Source organism: Cupressus sempervirens, chromosome 5, assembly GCF_028749045.1.
Source record: "Cupressus sempervirens isolate cs-2001-9-10 chromosome 5, ASM2874904v1, whole genome shotgun sequence".
NCBI lineage: Eukaryota > Viridiplantae > Streptophyta > Pinopsida > Cupressales > Cupressaceae > Cupressus > Cupressus sempervirens.
This window is the reverse complement of record NC_143122.1, coordinates 682,389,854-682,408,635: the sequence shown is the minus strand read 5'-3', so window position 1 is coordinate 682,408,635 and position 18,782 is coordinate 682,389,854. Positions and strand designations below refer to the sequence as shown.

Sequence of the window (18,782 nt, the reverse complement as noted above, 5' to 3'; positions counted from 1 at the left end):
AAATGACTAAAATTATTTAGTAGTAAATTTAGTAGTGTTAAAATTGATTGGATATTAACTACTATTAGATAAGTGACTAATTTTAGTCAAATATATACAAATTTTAGTGGGTTTTTTAGTTCACATATTGATGTTTTTGTACTAGTGTATAATGCTTACCAAATTATCAATATTCACATGATGTAACCTCTTATACCATAACCAAACATCTTTAAAGTGTGCAAATAGACATGTATCTTTAGATGAATCTAGCTAGAACAAGTTACCTCTTGTTTTCTCCACACTTCCAATCATTTCACCAATAGCATCATAGATTTTTTCCTTTTTATTTAAGAATTCAACTTGGTAGTTTGAATTACTCAGTTATGCCACACTCAATAGGTTATATTTCAATCTGCCAATGCAATATGCATTGTCATAGATGATCTTGTTATTCAATATAATAGATGCTTTATATTTCACATAACATAGTGCATCATTTCCAAAATTAACACAATTACTATTATAGTATTATATATTATTAAACTTACTTGTATCATGAGTCATATAACAGGAGCAACTACTATCAATTATCCATTTATTATTCTTACTCACATGTGGAATTATAGTAGTTTTATCAAAAAAATCACTTTCATCAGATTCATCTTTCATTGCAACATAAAATACACCTTTACCATTTTCACTAGAATCACTATCTAAACCATCTTCTTCTAAAATGTAGGTACAAGATTTCTTACCTTTTCATATGTAGTCTTTGTTACCTTAGTTATCTTTTTTTTCTCTACTTCATTGATATCTATCATATTTCCTTTCCTCCTTGTCTCTATCTTGACATCTTACAATAATCTGCCCAAATTTGTTACAAGTAAAACAAATTATTGGAATTTTACCTCTGTATCTGTATTTTACTCTTAGTAGATTTATTTCTTATAATGATTCTAGATCATCATCTAATTTACTATCACCATCCTGATGCTTTTTTCTGAACTTTTCTTTCTTTCAGGTCCATCAAGTGTTAGTTGAGGCTTGAAAGAAAATTCAAAACTAGAAGTTGTATAGTTATTAGAATTTGATAATACAAATGTAGTGAGCCTACCAAATAAACTATCAGGGTTGGGTCATTACTAGGTGTACATCTCAATTCTTGTATTATAGATACTTTAATGGGATAGATAGGATATATAGTCCTTAATACCTTGTTGATCATAGTCTCATAAGATATTTATGCTCCAACACATCTAATTGCATGCACCACTTCTTGGATTCAACAACAATACTATCCAATAGTCTCTCCTTCTTTCATTCTCATGTCATCAAACTTGCATCTCAAAATTTCTATTTTATCCCTAAACACATTTTTGTCTCCTCCATGAATTTGTGCCAAATTATGCCACATTTTCTTTTCATTAAAGCAATCCTTCACATCATGAAACTCAACATAACATAGGGAAGATGTCAGATATAACATCACTTAACTGTGCTCCTACTTCTCTTTTATTTTATCAATTGTCATGGGTCTAGGTAGTTGAATATATTAATTGTACAAGTAGTATAATGAAAAATCTCCAACCCCATATAAATGCAATGTCATAAAGTATTGTCGTGCTAGGAAGTTCTCTTTGTTCAACTTGGGTACCTCTCTCTTTTACATCTTGATCTTTAGCTTATGTCCCTTCAAACTTTCCTTACAGGAACCAAAGCTCTTATACCAATTATTAGAGTGATTATCATAACTGGGGGGGGGGGGGGGGGGTGAGTAAATCAATTATCCTCAAGTCTAGTTCTACCAAATTGACTTGTAACAAACTCAAACAAAATATTCATTCTCATAAACCGACTTAGAAAATATAAAAAATCATTAGTTATCCAACTTATCATAATATTGTTTATCTCTTTGTTTACTATATACCAAATAATAGAAATATGTAACTGGTGATTAGACTGTGTCATGAAAACAACATTCACATAAGTATAACATTGGGATTTAACCTAGAAACCCAATATGGGAAAAACTATGAGTAACATTCTACCACTTTTCACTCTTCTAAAGTGAGCTTGATGTTAAAGGTTGCAAAACACATTATTATGTACGACCATGTTTAATAATTTAATCACCCTATTAGGAGCGACCTTGTTAGAGGTCTTAAGATCATTCCATAAGAATTTCACCTTGATTAAATGATTTACAATATGAGTGTTACGTCAACCTTTATTAAAGGATTTTACTACCACAATGGCTAGAAAATAAGAACTAGGTTCAATCTGATTAAATACAACTCACTTTGCCAATTCAAATATTGATTTTTCTCATTCATGGTTCATTAACTGGACCATCATATACTCCGTCTCTAATCTTCTTGGTAATACTTCAAACAATCACTCTTCACCAACTCTTTTCTTTTCCTCTACAACTTTGTTCTTCACTTGTCTTCTCAAAACATTTGGTAGTCAAAAAAATAACAACCAACATAAAATATCTCTTATGCCACCATAAATAATTGGCTTTGATCTTTTTCCTCCTAAGAATAATTGTTGATCTTAGGATTTGATTAGACTCATTGAATCTATTCATCCTTTTTTCCTTCTTCTCCTTTCTTGAAACTTCTAGAAACTTCTCATTGAATCCTTGCCTTAGATTTCTTAACAAATTCAATTTGTGCATTAAATATGCCAACTCATCATTTGTTTATATTTTTTATTTGTAAAATCAACTATGTCAGCCTCAAATCTTGATTCTTTTTGCAACTATAATTTTTCTGACACCTGGTCATCACTACATTCTTCAACTTAGTCATCACTATATAGCTTGATCATCACTACCGATGTGCCTTGCTAGAATTACATTAGCTAACTTGGCCTTTACTATGCTCAGTCGATACTAAAATTTTCTCCATTTTTCTCAGCTATTACATAAGTTCCTTAATCTTCTACTTCAACTTCTTTATCAACCTAGTGAAATTTCACTCAATCAAGCTTAGTGTTTTACTCAACATCTCTTTTACACTTGAACACATCTTTCCTCTTCACTTAATACAATGATCAAACAACACATTAATATTGTCAAAGACTAACTAATCAAGTGCCCATTGTAATTCTAACATACATACTCCTCTTAACAACTTCCCTAGTTCACCTTGTTATCTTCTCTTTACAAATCATCTTCATCAATCAACTAATATGGTACTCTATACTATTAGCAAATGTATTACGAATAAGGTTTAACATTAATGACTACATAAAAATTGTTCAAATTGTAGTTTCCAACAATTCTTATCCAATTAAGAGACTTTAAATCATCTAATGGTTTCATTCAATATAGTATATCTACGTTCACACATGTCATTTTACTCAGCTTAGCATATTCTGCAATATGCATAGCTCTTTGTTGAACCCTTTTCATAATATTCCCATTTCCTCTATCATGGGGAGATGAGTTGTTAAAGTCAATAGTATCTTAACATGAACTAAGTTCAAATAGACTTGAGGAAATAAATGTACCCCTAATCTATCTCACATTGAGTTCATTAATCCAAAGATGATGGATATTCAAAAAACACTCAATGAACTAGTCCATCCAAAGAGATCCACATATGGTATCATTATCTTTAATAATATTTTTTCCATGATTTAATCCTTAAGAAAAGTGCTAAAATTATTAGATTCATTTCAGGTTGTGATAGAAGTATTGGTAGATTTCTTTGATTAAAGATTCAACTTTAGTGACACAACAATTATTGTTGAAAAATTTAAAAGATAGATTCATTTCCTGGGCCATATAGGCAATGATAATAACATAGGGTGCATATTGATTTTGGATCTTTGTGCAAAGACCTCCTTTATAACCTTGCATAGCTAAAGCTCCATCTACTCTAGCACAAACTAACATTTTGGCAATTTCTATGTTATCCATGTACCTCAAAATTCAATTCAAGAATTTTTCAACAATTCATATAAATTTTCCACTGTCATACTACAATCTAACTTAGCAAGAGATAGTAGATAAGGTTGATGAAAAAAATTGGTTATAATATAAACATCCATGCATACCTAGGAAATATTATGAATTGTTGTAACTACATCTATAGATAATGTAATGAAGTTTGACGTTCATTTTTGTGTTCATGTCTTCATTTTCTACCTCTGCGAGATAGGTTGCCCAGTTGTATTCGTTGTTCACTAACTGGTGACTATTGGGATAGTTTTGAACTTTCTAAAAGTGCAATAAACCACTCAATGAAAGGTATTTTTCATAGGATATCATCTACTCAAAATATAAAAGACAACACTTAAAAACATTTTCCTTATTCTATACTCTTATTACTTTTCAAGTCACCATAGATTTTTCAACTCCATCTATGGTTTCCTTTTAGTAAACTTTACAAGCAAGCTTCCTATGGTATCACGTTTAAGCTACAACCTCTTTTTCTTGTTTGATATCTCTATGTGTATCTTACATTTTCATTCTACATGAGGATCGCTATCAATTGGATTGGTCATTTGCTCAATGAACCAAAAAAATTTACCCATTCAAATTCAAAATTAATTTTTGGACAAATCCAAGTGAGCTTGATCTTTTATTTATTTATTCTAGTTTTCTTTTCCCCTTTTGTGCATGAATGTCATTTTTGGTATTATTTTTTCTATTCTAGCACAAGTCCATAAAATCATTTTTGATATGATTTTATAATATTTTTTCTATTAAAAACATAAGATAGGTCATATGATTCATTGTCTATCAAACTTCAGTTATAACTATTACTAATTGATATATATTTTTCTAATTTTTTTTTAATAATTAGCTAATGCAAATATTTCATTTGAATTATATATATATATATGTATAAACAAATTACACTAAAATCTTATTTGTCTATATTTCATTGCTTTGATTTTAATTTTTATTTATTTGAATTCCAAGAAACTACCACACTATTGGCTATTTCACCAAATAACCTTTCCTTTAAATCTCATTTGTAATTTTCCAAATTGGATGTCATTGTCTTTATATTCAATTTTCAATTTATAATGGTTTAGTTTAAAGTTTTTATTAATTTTCATTAATATTTTATGTTTTGTCAATTTTATATATTCCTTTATTTCTTGGAAAAATTATTATATTTTTAAATTTGTATCTTCTACTTTCTTAGCACTCTCCATATTTGTTGTTTTATTCTGAATATGTTGCTAGTTTGACATAAATGATTTCATCATTCCCTATTTTTTCATGAATAGTATACTTTAATCTAAATTAATAAAAAATGATATATAAATATATAATTTTTTAATAAACATTAAAACCAATGCTAAAAAATTATTGTCCATGCCTTGAGAATCCACCACCTCAATTTTGTTAGTAAAAATATGATTATTTGTATTGTGCTTGAGCATGAGGTATGTTAGGGTAAGAGTTTGTGTTTGAATAGGACATACAATTTACTTAATAATGATTTATTTAGTGGTTTTTTTTAAAACAAATTCTATTAACACATCAAAGATTAGTCATATAAATTCTTATGTCTATCAAGTTTGATTGATTTGAGGAAAAAAATAATAATTTTACATTCTTTAAATTTGAATTATGATTATTATTAGTTGAATTTTTTTTAATAATTAGCTAATGTAAATATTTGATTTGAATAAAAATTTAAAAAAATGTTAAAAACAAATTACGCAAAAAAATCTATTTGTCCATATTTAATTTCTTTGGTTTTAATTTTTATTTATTTGAATTTCAAGAGACTACCAGATTATTGACAATTCTTTTGCCAAATAAACTTTCCTCTAAACCTCATTTATGATCCTACAAATTAGATGCCATTGTCTTGATATTCAATCTTCAGTTCATAATGGTTTAGTTATAAAGTTCTGATTATTTTTCATTAGTATTTTATGTTTTGTCAAATTTGTATATTCCTTTATTTCTTGAAAACTTTATTAGATTTTTTAATTTGTATTTCCTACTTTCTTTACCACTCTATATATTTGTTTCTTATTCTGGATATGCTGCTGGTTTGACTACGGGGGAGTGATCTAATCATCTGCTTTTTTTTTCATGAATAGTGTACTTTAATCTAAATTATTAAGAAAATATATAAATATATAACTTTTGGATAAACTTTAAGACCAATACTAATAATTTATTGACCATAACTTGACTCTACCACCTCAATTTTGTTTTAATAAAAATATGATTATTTGTAGTTGTGTTTGAGCACGAGTTATGTTAGGGTAAGAGTTTGAGTTTGAACCAGACACAATGTAGATAAACAAGTGTGAAAAATGTGGCAGTGTAGGAACGATGAGGACTCAAATTAATGTTCGAATTCAAACAAAAACAATATTCACGTTGAAGTACAGATATTCCCAGATTCGCAACAGAACGGTGTTTGTATTACATTTTGACACAGAGATTTGCCAGAAAAACATTTTCATTTATCTTCTGAATTGTACACCTTTTGTTGAATAGAAATTCAAATGCGTTCTCTCTTAAATTCAAGTTAAACAGTAATGCATGTACATAATATCAAATAAGAAATATGTTATCTTTGCTGAGTTCAGTTGTGACGTTAACTGAGATTCAACCAGCTATTGTACTGTGCATTCTGACCATTGACAAAAAGAGAGAGAGTGACTACCATTTTATAACAAGGGAAATTTGGTAGCACTATATAAAAACATTTAAAAGCAACACTGAAGAAGAAAATAAATAATTTTATATTCAATCCACACTAAAGAAAAAGAATAAAAAATTTACAGTCAACCCACACTGAAGGAAAAAGAATAAAGAATTTTGTATTAAACCCACACCAAGGGTTCGTTTGGTTGCTGGTATAGGAATAGAAAAGTTGGAGTACGCTTTCTATTTTCTGTTTGGTTCGTCACTTGGAATAGGGAATAGGAATATGTATTCCCATTTTGTCTCTAAAATGAGCTTATACCCATTCCAAAAAATACCTATTATTGAAATAGCCATTCCTATTCCCAATATTACATGCCTATTCCCCATTCCTATGCCTGCGACCAAACCGAAAAAAAAAGAATGAAGAATCTTGTATTCAACCCATAATGAAAAAAAGATACCAAAACATTAAGGCTGACTTGAATTTATCCAACCTTGGCTGGTAGCTGCCTGTGGTTGAATAGGCAAAGTGAAAACGTTTCGCCCAACTTTACCTAACACCCACGTTAGGTCTTGTAGAGTTACTACTTTGAATGCTGTTACTGCCGTGTAAATACTGAATTACAAGATGGGCAGGTAGAAAAAAATTCTCTGGAGAATTCTAATAGGAAACTCGCAAACACATGGCGGCTGTTCATAAATGATTTTCATGGCTGACTGAGAATGGTTGACTGGGAAAGGTACTTTAGGATTAAAAGACCACTATCTCAAAAAGTTCAATAGTTCGCATGTTTTTTAAATGGAATAAAGTTAAAGATTATAATGAAATAGTATGTATGTTTTGATTAAAGTAAATTTATAGAAATTGGCTTGAATATATTCTAGAAATATAACAATAAAAATGGTTTAAAAAATAAATCTGATAATAAATAATTAACAAAAACAAAAACATATTTTTCACGGGGATGTGGAATGTTTTGAAAAGAACTAAAATGGTCAAATAATTTGAAATGTTTATAAATTACTTAATCTATAGATAGGAAATATTTGAAAAATAAAAAGAATTTAATAAAAGTTGAGGTCAATATGGTAAATTAGTTGGTTTGTTTTTGTCTGGTTGCACATGTTTTCTGATTTTGAAATGTCAGATATACTTTTGATTTGATGGACTCCTATTTAATGTTAAAGACTCTTATCAAAAGAACATTCTTATATATATCAAATATAATCCGAATTTGATTCACAAAAATGTTCAACATTCTTATCAAAGGTCAATTTTGACTAATAAAACATATCCCATATAATCGAAATGTGTTGGAATGTATATCTTGAAGTGAACATGATACTTATTGTATTTGTTGTGTACTTGAAGGAAATATTTGAAAAATAAAAAGAATTTAATAAAAGTTGAGGTCAATATGGTAAATTAGTTGGTTTGTTTTTGTCTAGTTGCACATGTTTTCTGATTTTGAAATGTCAGATATACTTTTGATTTGATGGACTCCTATTTAATGTTAAAGACTCTTATCAAAAGAACATTCTCATATATATCAAATATAATCTGAATTTGATTCACAAAAATGTTCAACATTCTTATCAAAGGTCAATTTTGACTAATAAAACATATCCCATATAATCGAAATTTGTTGGAATGTATATCTTGAAGTGAACATGTACTTATTGTAGGCAATGTACTATTGCATTTAGTTCAATTCAATTAATCAATAGTTTTGCATTCATCGATTATAAAAATGTGTTTCTTAATTACATATTTCCAAAGTTTTCATGAATATTTATTAATTAGAAATATTATATAGGTGACTTATTTGAATTATGACTGACCCAATCAATTTGGTCTTATAAGACCCCTTTTTTCGGAGCCATACTCCATATTCATTTTTTCTAGCAAGATTTTAGGAATATAATCTTAAGATCAAATTTAAATATTTTACAAACTATTTATCTAATTTTTTCATCAATGTTTCAATTAATATGTGCTTTATTTTAATTAAGATATTTAATTCTTCTCAATGACACAAATTATATTATTTTTGAAATTTTATTTCTGTATTTCAACTTTGCCATTTAATTAATCTATTTCTTAAATTCATTTATAAATAATTTCTTATTTTACAAAAAAAACATCACAGCTCAATTCAAATTAAATTTAAAATAAAATTTTATTTTAAAATATGTTTGTTTATAATTCATTTTATAATATTAAAATTATATATTATATAATGAAAAAAATATTACTATTCTTCGATTTTTTTATGTATGATTAATTATTATAATATTCAACAGTTATTTCTATTAAAATTATTTTACGAGAAGTACATGCCACTATGTGGCACTTGTTACTTAAATAAAATTTGGAAGTCAATAAAGAGAATTTAATATCCATTGATAAGACAATAAAAAATTTGAAATGGATAAAATATAACAGAATTGTTGAGTATGTGACACATATAAGTCAGCTAAACTTAATCAGAACTATTTAAACTCTATAAATTAACCATAAGCATTTTGATATAGATTGATATAAAATGGATGTTCTGTGTTTAACGCGTTCATAAATCAGCCAAATGTAACCAGAACTATTTAAATTTTAAAAATAGACATAAGCATTTTAACAAAGATAAACAACAATATTAGCATTGAACATTACATTTTTTTAAAAGATTACAAACAAACTGTTAATACATTGTCAGTTAAACCGTATAAAATGACCACTTTGTCTAGGGTATCTGACAATTTTAGTTTCGATAATCTACAGCAACATCAAATTAAGAGTACATATATTATAAATGTTTACGTACACTGATTATTCTCTTAACTTTACACATTAATCCACAGGGACACACAAAGCACTCAATCTTTTTTAAGCATTTAAGAAATTTTTGTGCTCAAGTACAATCTTACCACCTTTTCAGTGACAGGACCACTGATGGTTCTTTAAGTTTGAAAAACGGAAAAAGCAGCCAAGATTGATCAGTGCCCTGGTGAATGATGGACTAGGTACTTTTAATGCCTGGCAAGATTGATTAATGTCTCCTGCTATTTTTCTATGTATTTAGGCACAGCTGGAGAGATTCCAGGGCATTAAAAAACTTTAAAAACGTAGGAGATCTCCTATACGTAACGAGCAAGAAAAGAAAAAGTTAGTATCGAGACCAGAGTTTATTGGAATTTTGTTACAATGTTTGACAATAAGGCTTCATTATATGTACTGCCATTGATACTCATGTTCAATTCTTCTGACCTGTGACGTTGTTCTTTTCTCTACCACTTGTTTAAAAAGTCGTGGATATATTCCTGCACGTTCAGCTTTTAAAGAGGAAATCTTCATCCTTCACAAAGTCATGTCCTTTCGAAGCTTTTGACTTGCTTGTTTAAATTAGTTTTTAGAGAGAGGAGGAGAGTACTAGTTGTAGTTTGTTTTTGGCTTACGTCCACTGCTCCTCAATCTAACCTGGATTCAACAAAATATAAGTAAGAGATAATAGATATATTATGTATCATTTGTGAAGATAATATGAAAAGTGTGATACTGAAAATATAAAATAATAATAATATAAAAACCTACTTCAGAATTGCTTATTGGTTTAGCAAAACTTTGTCTAGGTCTATATTCCAGCAGGGGAACTTCTAATTTTTTTTCTCTTTGAATTTAACATCATAGTTGTAGTTTTAGCTTGTTGATTACAATACATTATGAACCTCCACATATATATTTATAGAGACTCACAAGAATTGAAGAAACACCTCAATTGTAGGGATAGACAATAAATTGTAATAATAAATCATGAAGTTGTTGGGTTTCACATACACTCAACTAACTTCAAGTTCAACTAGCTTCAAGTTCAACTAGTGTAATGTGTAATATGAGAGACCCCCATACATTCTCCTACTTTTATTTCTTTTAAAATTCTTAGAGAAGCTTGACAAAACTCAAACTTCTCTTGTGGAAACAAACATTTTTTGATAAATCAATGACACTTTTACTATCACAAAACAAAGTCGACCCTTGACGAGGACAATTAAAATCACCAAATAAATGCTACAATCAAATAATTTATTTTTCCCTTTCTGTGAGAGAAATATATTAAGCCTTAGTAGATGAAAGTGATCCCATTTTCTCCAACTTTGATATACAAGTGATCTCTACTCTAGAAAATGTAAGAACATAAGGTTATGTGCAGGATCATGGTCAACCAAACTATGCTCTTAAGTGGCAATAAAAAATTAAAAAATCGGGGTTATGTCAACTTGACATGCAATTTTCTACTTGTTATTAACTTTATATCAAAATGTTGAGAGAAAAGAATCTCTAGAAAATTGAACCTAGTTTCTAAACTATTACGACTTATCTCAAAAAAATGAAAATTGATTGGTCGAAATTTTGACATTTAATGCACTATTACAAAAATTTCAAAACAAAAATAAGAAGTAGATGTATGTCTGACCACCTTAATCAAAATCAAACGATAATATTTTTTAATAATATTCTATATATAAGCAGTACACTCATGCCTAGATGTGACACATATTTTTGGATATTTTTATTTTAAATAAATAAATGATAATTAATTTTTGACTTTATTATTTTTGGAATAAAAAAACTCTCATGTCTGACCACCTTAACTAATTCAAAACTCTACAAAATTCAATTTTCTATTTTTTTTTCCTTATAGTAGAAGAAACATAGAATGTGATGCATCTTTTGAATTTAAAAAATGTTGTACCATTTGAAAGTTATAGTTATTTTTCAAGTAGTGTGTCAGTCAACACTTTACGTAATTCCATTAGAAAATAAGTAATAATTACTTACTAAACTTATAATTTGACAAACCTTACATTTATGGAAAGATAAGAACATTCTTAAGAAACCCTTTTCATTTCATCAAATTTTGGTGAAAATAAAATTGTCAACTACATGTTTGAAGTTAAAATCACATAAAAACAGGCCAAAAGCACATTTTAAGGATGTTTTTAAAGTTGACCATATAGGTTTGGTATCAAAAGATATAGTAGACCTTATAAAGATTTTAATTGTTTTCATTTAGTATTAGGGTGGGTGGGAAAAAAATTGGAATAGATTTTGAAATGCTATGAGATATTTTAAAACTACAAATGTTTTAGATCGCCACTTTTTGGCACACCATGATCCTGCACATACACATAATTAGTAGTGGATCTTCTATTGTGTGAATTTTCAATAGAATATCCTCTTAATGATGCATTATTTCCACCTACAAATAACACAAAATCTGAAGTATCTTTGAGATACCTCAAGATCTATTTGACTAGATCCCAATGTTATTTTCTTGGATTATTCATAAATCTTCTTATTATTCTCATTGCTTTGGAAATGTTTGGATGATAGCATACCATTGCACACATAAGGTTTTTGCACAGTTGAAGAATATAGAATGTCCATCAGATAGAATTTATTTTTGTGTGCCTTAGGACACATGGTAGAACATAAAGGAAAGTGATCAAAAAGAGGAATTCTAAAAAAATTGACATTTTCCATGCAAAATATTTCCAAAACCTTTAAAACATAACATTCTTAAGATATATTAATCTCCTTCTTGTGTCTATCTTAGATAATTCTCGTAGCATCTATCTTTTTGCCCCTAAGTCCTTCATTGCAAACCTTTGTAACATCTTCTCTTTTATTTCAAAAGGTAATTTCATAGAAGAACCGATTACAAGGATCATATCATCAAGATAAAGGGAAGGAATTTAAAAAGAGCTATTAGGTAAACTCACAAGAATTGAAGAAACATGCCAATTGTAGGGATAGGTAATAAATTATAATAATAAATCATGAAGTTGGGTTTCACATACACTCAACAAACTTCAAGTCCAACTGGTGTAATGTGTAATTTGAGAGACTCCCCTACATTCTCCTATTTTTATTTCTTTTAAAATTCTTAGAGAAGCTTAACAAAACTCAAACTTCTCTCATGGAACAACCTTTGCGAGTCCTTTCATTGGATTATCTTTGGTTTTAATCTTCATCACTTGAAGTTTCCCCTCCTCAAGTGTACTTCAATGAAAAACAAAGTTCACTATGTTTAGTCCAACTATGAAAAACAACATTGTTTGATAAATTAATGGAACTTTTACTATCAAAAATCAAAATTTATCCTTGATGAGGATGATTAAAATCACCAAATAAACGCTACAACCAAATTATTTATTTTTCTCTTTCTGTGAGAAATATATTCAACCTCAGTAGATGAAAGTGAGACCACTTTCTCCAACTTTGATGTACAAGTGACCTCTACTCTAGAAAATGTAAGAAAATAACTAGTAGTGGATCTTCCATTGTCTAAATTCAGCCATATCAGAATAAGTGTATCCTCTGAATCAAGCATCATTTCCATGAAAACATAACACAAATTCAGAAGTATCTTCAAGATACCTCAAGATCCATTTAACTGCATGTTGTTTTCTTAGATTACTCATAAATCTTCTCACTACTCTAATTGCCTTGACAATATTTGGATGAGAGCATACCATCACACACATAAGGTTTCCCACAACTGAAGAATATAGAATGTCCATCATATGGATTTTATTTTTGTGTCTTAGGACACATGGTACAAGACAAAGAAAAGTGATAAAAAAGAGAAATTCTAAACAATTTTTCATTTTCCATGCTCCTCCAAAACCTTTAAAATATAATGTTCTTGAGATATACTAATCTCCTTCTTATGTCTATCTCAAATAATTATCATACCAAGTATTTGTATTGTTCTCCCTAAGTCCTTCATTACAAACCTTTGTAACATCTTCCCATTTATATTAGAAATTAACTTCATAGAAAAACTGATTACAAGGATCATATAATCAAGATCAAGAGAAGAAACTAAGAAAAAATTCATTAGGTAGCTTTTTGTAATAGACACAAATGTAATTCAAACAAACAAAGTTATTTTGAAACATGAATCTATCAAAATTGAGGTACTATTTTCTCAATGCTCCCTTGAGCCTAAATAAGAAATTCTTGAATCTAGAAAATAGATTTTCATGTCCATATTTTAAAATTTTCTTGGTATACATCATATAAATCTTCATGAAGGAAGGCATTTTTAGCATATAATTGTTCAATTTCAAGGTTACGAACATAAACTAACCCAAGAATTGCTCGATATGAATATAACCTAAACAAAGGATTGCCCAAAATTAGTAATCTTGACCACAGGTAAGAAGCTTTCATTGAAATCAATTCACTTTTGTTGATCAAATCCTTGTACAAACATCCTAGCTTAGTATTGCTTATGTCATCAATCTTCTTCCTTTAATAGAAAATCCAACATTTTTCCAATTATTTTTGATTTGGTGGTCATGGAACCTAATCCTAAGTTTTTTTTGCCATGAGTGACTCCATCACTTCTTTCCAACCTCCATCCCATTTGTGAGAATCCAATGCTTTACATGATTCTTCAATTATTACTCATTCAATTTGATAAAAAGGTAACATTTTTTCTCTTTTCTTCTTTAGAATATAGAAGCTCATAGTAAGAGAATTCGGCAGGAAGCCTTCTATTTCTGATAGACTATCTTAATCCCTAAAAATTTCACCAAGAATTATTCTTTGTAATTCATTCCCTTAGAAGAAGTGCATTGATTCCTCAGCTCTTTAGCATGATCAATTTTTTGGGATACATTATCCATATTTTTATGTATATCACTAGCATTACTACAATTAGTGTATGAATGATAACTATATGAATGTTGGTAAGGAACATTTTTGGTTTGCTAAACATTTAAATCTTATTCTTTATTGTTTTTCATGTGAATTGAATTGCATGTATCAAAAACTATGTACATGTCAAAACTTTGGTGTCTTCTTCTTCTTTCCTTAAACTAAATGAGTGCTCAAAAGAGTTATACAGTCACAAAAGTTCATCTTTAGGTTTGTAAAATATGTGTCCCATGAGCTTCTTGTTCTACATTTGCAATATTGACTATTGTGCAAAGTTTGTAAGATGCCAATTCTTCTCTATTAAGATTAGTATAAGAAAAAAATCATATGAAGACCCAACCTCAAGAAGTATGTCTAGATCTCTTTTTGTTAAGTCAAATTTAGGAGTTATGTGGTCTCTCAATAGATTTAATCTCTTAAGATTTTCTTTCTTTCTATCTGGAACATTCTCAAATCATCATGTTCCTTGTTAATATTTTGGTCAATTTCCATAACCTTTGCATCACTCTTCTTAAAGTCTTATTTCTATGAAAAATAGCTTCACAAGAAATAAAATTTCTCAACAATCAATGAAAATAGTGAGTGTTGAGTTTCTTAGTACCTATAGTAGTCAAGTGACAGGTAGTAGGTGTCGAGTTGCTTGACATGTTGTCAAGTGAAAATTTACTCAGTTGCAATAGATGTCGAGTAGCTTGTTAAAAATGGGACCTGAGTGACCCAGTCACCAAGGAGAAGCTCAACACCTAAGGTTTTAAACAACACTACACCAAGTGAAATTAGTAGATATAGTGACCAAGTGAACATGGTAGATATAGTGACCAAGTGAACTTGGTAAGCTCAGGAATGGAACTTGGTGGATTCAGTTGTAACTCAGTAGGTACAACACAAAGAATGTTGATCGGGTTAACATAAGGAGGGCTCTGTTAACAAGAGAACCAATAGAGTCTAGAACAAAAATTTTGTTTGGTCTATTCCACCATTAAAACATAGAGATAATAACAGAGAACTTGCAACTCTGATCTTCTCAAATATTAAACACAATGCAAAGTAGATAGGAAAAGACAACAATGATCCAAAAGATTTGATCGAATAATATACATGCTTGCTTTTTTTCTATTCATAAACTGATTGAACTAAATACAAATCTAGGAGCATAGGGATTTAGCTAGAACCAAAATACATTAACTTACAACTACTATTTTTAATATAAACTTATAGCACTGAAAGTGTTACATACAATAAAGCTTGGAGCAATCAATGCTTCAATAGGATAGAGAAATGAAATTGTAGAGAACAAAAGTATTAATTTTGTGTTGTTGCAACTCTAATTCTCTTCTTGTTCCTTCTTCTCTCTAAACTCTCTACTCTCTTCTCTTCTTCTAATCTTCCAATCATTCTACTCGAATGAATGAGACTTCATTTCTTTTTACTTCTCTCAAAAAAATTTCCCTCTCTTTTCAAATTTTAAACTCACCTACCAAGTTTAAAGTGTTAGGTAGGTAGGTGGGTATTTGGCTCAAGGGTCAACATATAGTTTTCAATATTCCCCCTTTGTCATGAGCCAAACAAGCTAGGATCATAGCTGATCCATATCAACTATGCCAAGACTACTTCTTAGGTGCACATAAGTTGCTATGCCCAATGGCTTAGTGAAAATTTCTACTAGCTACTACTCGGACTTACAAAATTCTATTTTGATTTCTCCATTTTCCACCAACTCTCTAATGAAGTCATATCAGATTTCTATGTGCTTGCATCTCCCATGGAATACTAGATTCTTCTATAGTGAAATTGAGAAAATATTGTAACAAAAGATTGTGGTTCCATCCTCTTTCTTTTCATTCAAATCTATCGAGATTCTCCTTCAACAAATATCTTGACATGCTACTGCATTTGCTGCTTTGTATTAAGCCTCTACTATAGATTAAGAAATAATTGGTTTCTTCTTGGATGCCCATCAAATTACACCCAAACCCATAGGAAACATATAATTGGAAGTGCTCTTCCTATCATCTAAACTCCAACCCAATCACTATCATTGTAACCAACTAACTTGAAATCATTATGTGCAATATACAAAATCTCAAATCACTTGGTACCATTCACATACCTTAGAATCCTCTTTCTTGTTTTCCAATGGGAATCCTTTGGTGTTTCCCTGAATTTGAAAATTAAATTTTCTGCATGCATCATGTTAGGCCGAGTTGCTATCAAATACATTAAACTTCCAACCACACTCTTGTATAGTGTTGGATTCATAGTTTTGCTACAATCTTCCTTGCTCAACTTCATACCTACTGCTATTGGTGTGGGGGACACCTTATTATTCTACATTTTAAATCTCTCCATGACCTGAATTTCATACTTTTCTTGAGAGATGAAGATGCCATCATGCATTTGTTTTACTTCTATGCCTAGAAAATACTTCAAGAGAACTAGGTTTGTCATTTCAAATTATTCTTCATGACCTCTTTGAACTCACCAATTAGGAAATTATCACTTCTAGTGAAGATTAAGTCATCTACATATAAGAAAACAATCAATACATTACCACTTTTTGCCTTGATGTATAGTGTGGGGTCACCATCACTTTTTATAAATTCATTTCTCATCAAATATGACTGAATCCTACAATATTATGCTTGTGGAGGTTCCTCAAGCCCATAAAGAGATCTCTTGAATCTATACACCTTGTGTTCGTTACTTGAAACTTCATAACTAGGTGGTTATCTACATATACCTCTTCTTTCAAGACACCATTCAAGAAGAAAAACTTCGTATCCATTTGATATACCTTACATTTGTATTGGGCTACAATTGTTATGATAGAATACACTTTTTCCATTCTTGCAATAGGGCCACGTGTCTCATCATAATCTCTACCATACTATTGCTTGTACCCCTTGATCACTAATGGTGCCTTATGCCTCTCTATTTTTCCTTCAACATTGCACTTGGTCTTCTAGACCCATTTAACTCTAATTACATGTTTCTTGAGAGGCAAACTAGTTAACTCCCATGTTTCATTTCTTTCAATAGAATCCATTTCCTCATCTATGGCATTACACAATTTCTTCTCTTTCATAGCTTCTTCAAAGTAGATTGGATCAAGTTATGACAAAATAGTGCAAAATTATTATTCTCATAATAGTCTTCATCGTACCTTTCTTCTTTATATCTCCCTTAGACTCTTAGTCTTTATTGGGAATAGGAAGGTGAGAGTGCATTTTGAATTTTCAGTATTATTGCTACTACTGTTTTGCATGCCAACATGGGGCTGTCTTGAATTTCTAGGAGATGAAACTCTACATGTTTGAGGTCGCTTGCCATTTTTCCTTTGTTTGTAGCTATCAATGTTTGTTGCTCCATCATCATGCTGATCACCAATTTCTTCTTCTTTACCAATGCTCAAAACTTTACTAGAAGTGTTTGAAGATTCATTTATCGAGATATCCCTTGACTAATTTTCAAGAAACTCCACACCTCTTGAAATGATGACCTTCTTCATGATTGGATCATACAACCTACAGGCCTTTAATTCTAAGGTGTAACCCATGAAGATGCACTTCACACCTTTGCCATACATCTTTTTCCTTTGTTCCTTTAGCACATGTTCATATGGTACACATCCAAACACTCTGTTAGGATTAAAGCTTAGATAGAAATAAAAATTGCATACAAATACAAACTATATCAGAAAATAATAGATCACATAGAAGAGAACACAAGACACTAAGATTTAACGTGGTTCACTCAATCCCTGAGCTAGGTCCACCAAAGAACAAGTCCAATATTATTACAATCTAGTGATTACAACCTGATTACAATCCATAATCCCTTACAACTCAATACCACCACAAGAAGCAATTTTTGCATTACACCTTATGAAACAATCCCTAACCCTAAGCCCTTTTATACAAGTATTTTTGCTACTTTAGGGTTAAAACTATTTACAACATGTCGGCCATAAATTGGTGAATATAAGCAATAGTCAATTGGTGAATATTAACCATTAGTGAATAGTAGCACACCATTCAAAAATAGTAGTCCAAACCCTAAAGAATTTATGAAGTATGTACAGTACATTTGTGATCAATCACCACAAACTAATACGCTCTCACGTTCTCAACTATCTATTTCGTGACCATGGCTCAAGAGGAATCTTGTCACAATCTGACTTTTTAGGACACCTATTTTTCAAATATATTGTTGTTGCTACAACCTCTCCTTAATATTCACTTGGAAGTCTATTTGCATTCATAATGCTCCTTTTCATTTCAACAATGGTCCTATTTTTCCTCTTAGCTAATCTATTTTTTTGCAAAGTATAACTAGATGTAAGTTTCTTCCTTATGTCATTCTTCCTACAAAAAATTATAAACAAATTGGAGGTATACTCCCCCCTCTATCTAAGATAAGGAGTTTTATATAGAGTCAACATTC

At 29.9% G+C, this 18,782-nt stretch overlaps 1 pseudogene; it reads right to left on the bottom strand.

Annotated features, from left to right (window-relative positions):
• The window catches only part of LOC149557779 (putative galacturonosyltransferase-like 4), a 31,034-nt pseudogene extending 21,066 nt beyond the window's left edge, over positions 1-9,968 (bottom strand).
• Between the last annotated feature and the right edge of the window lie 8,814 nt (positions 9,969-18,782).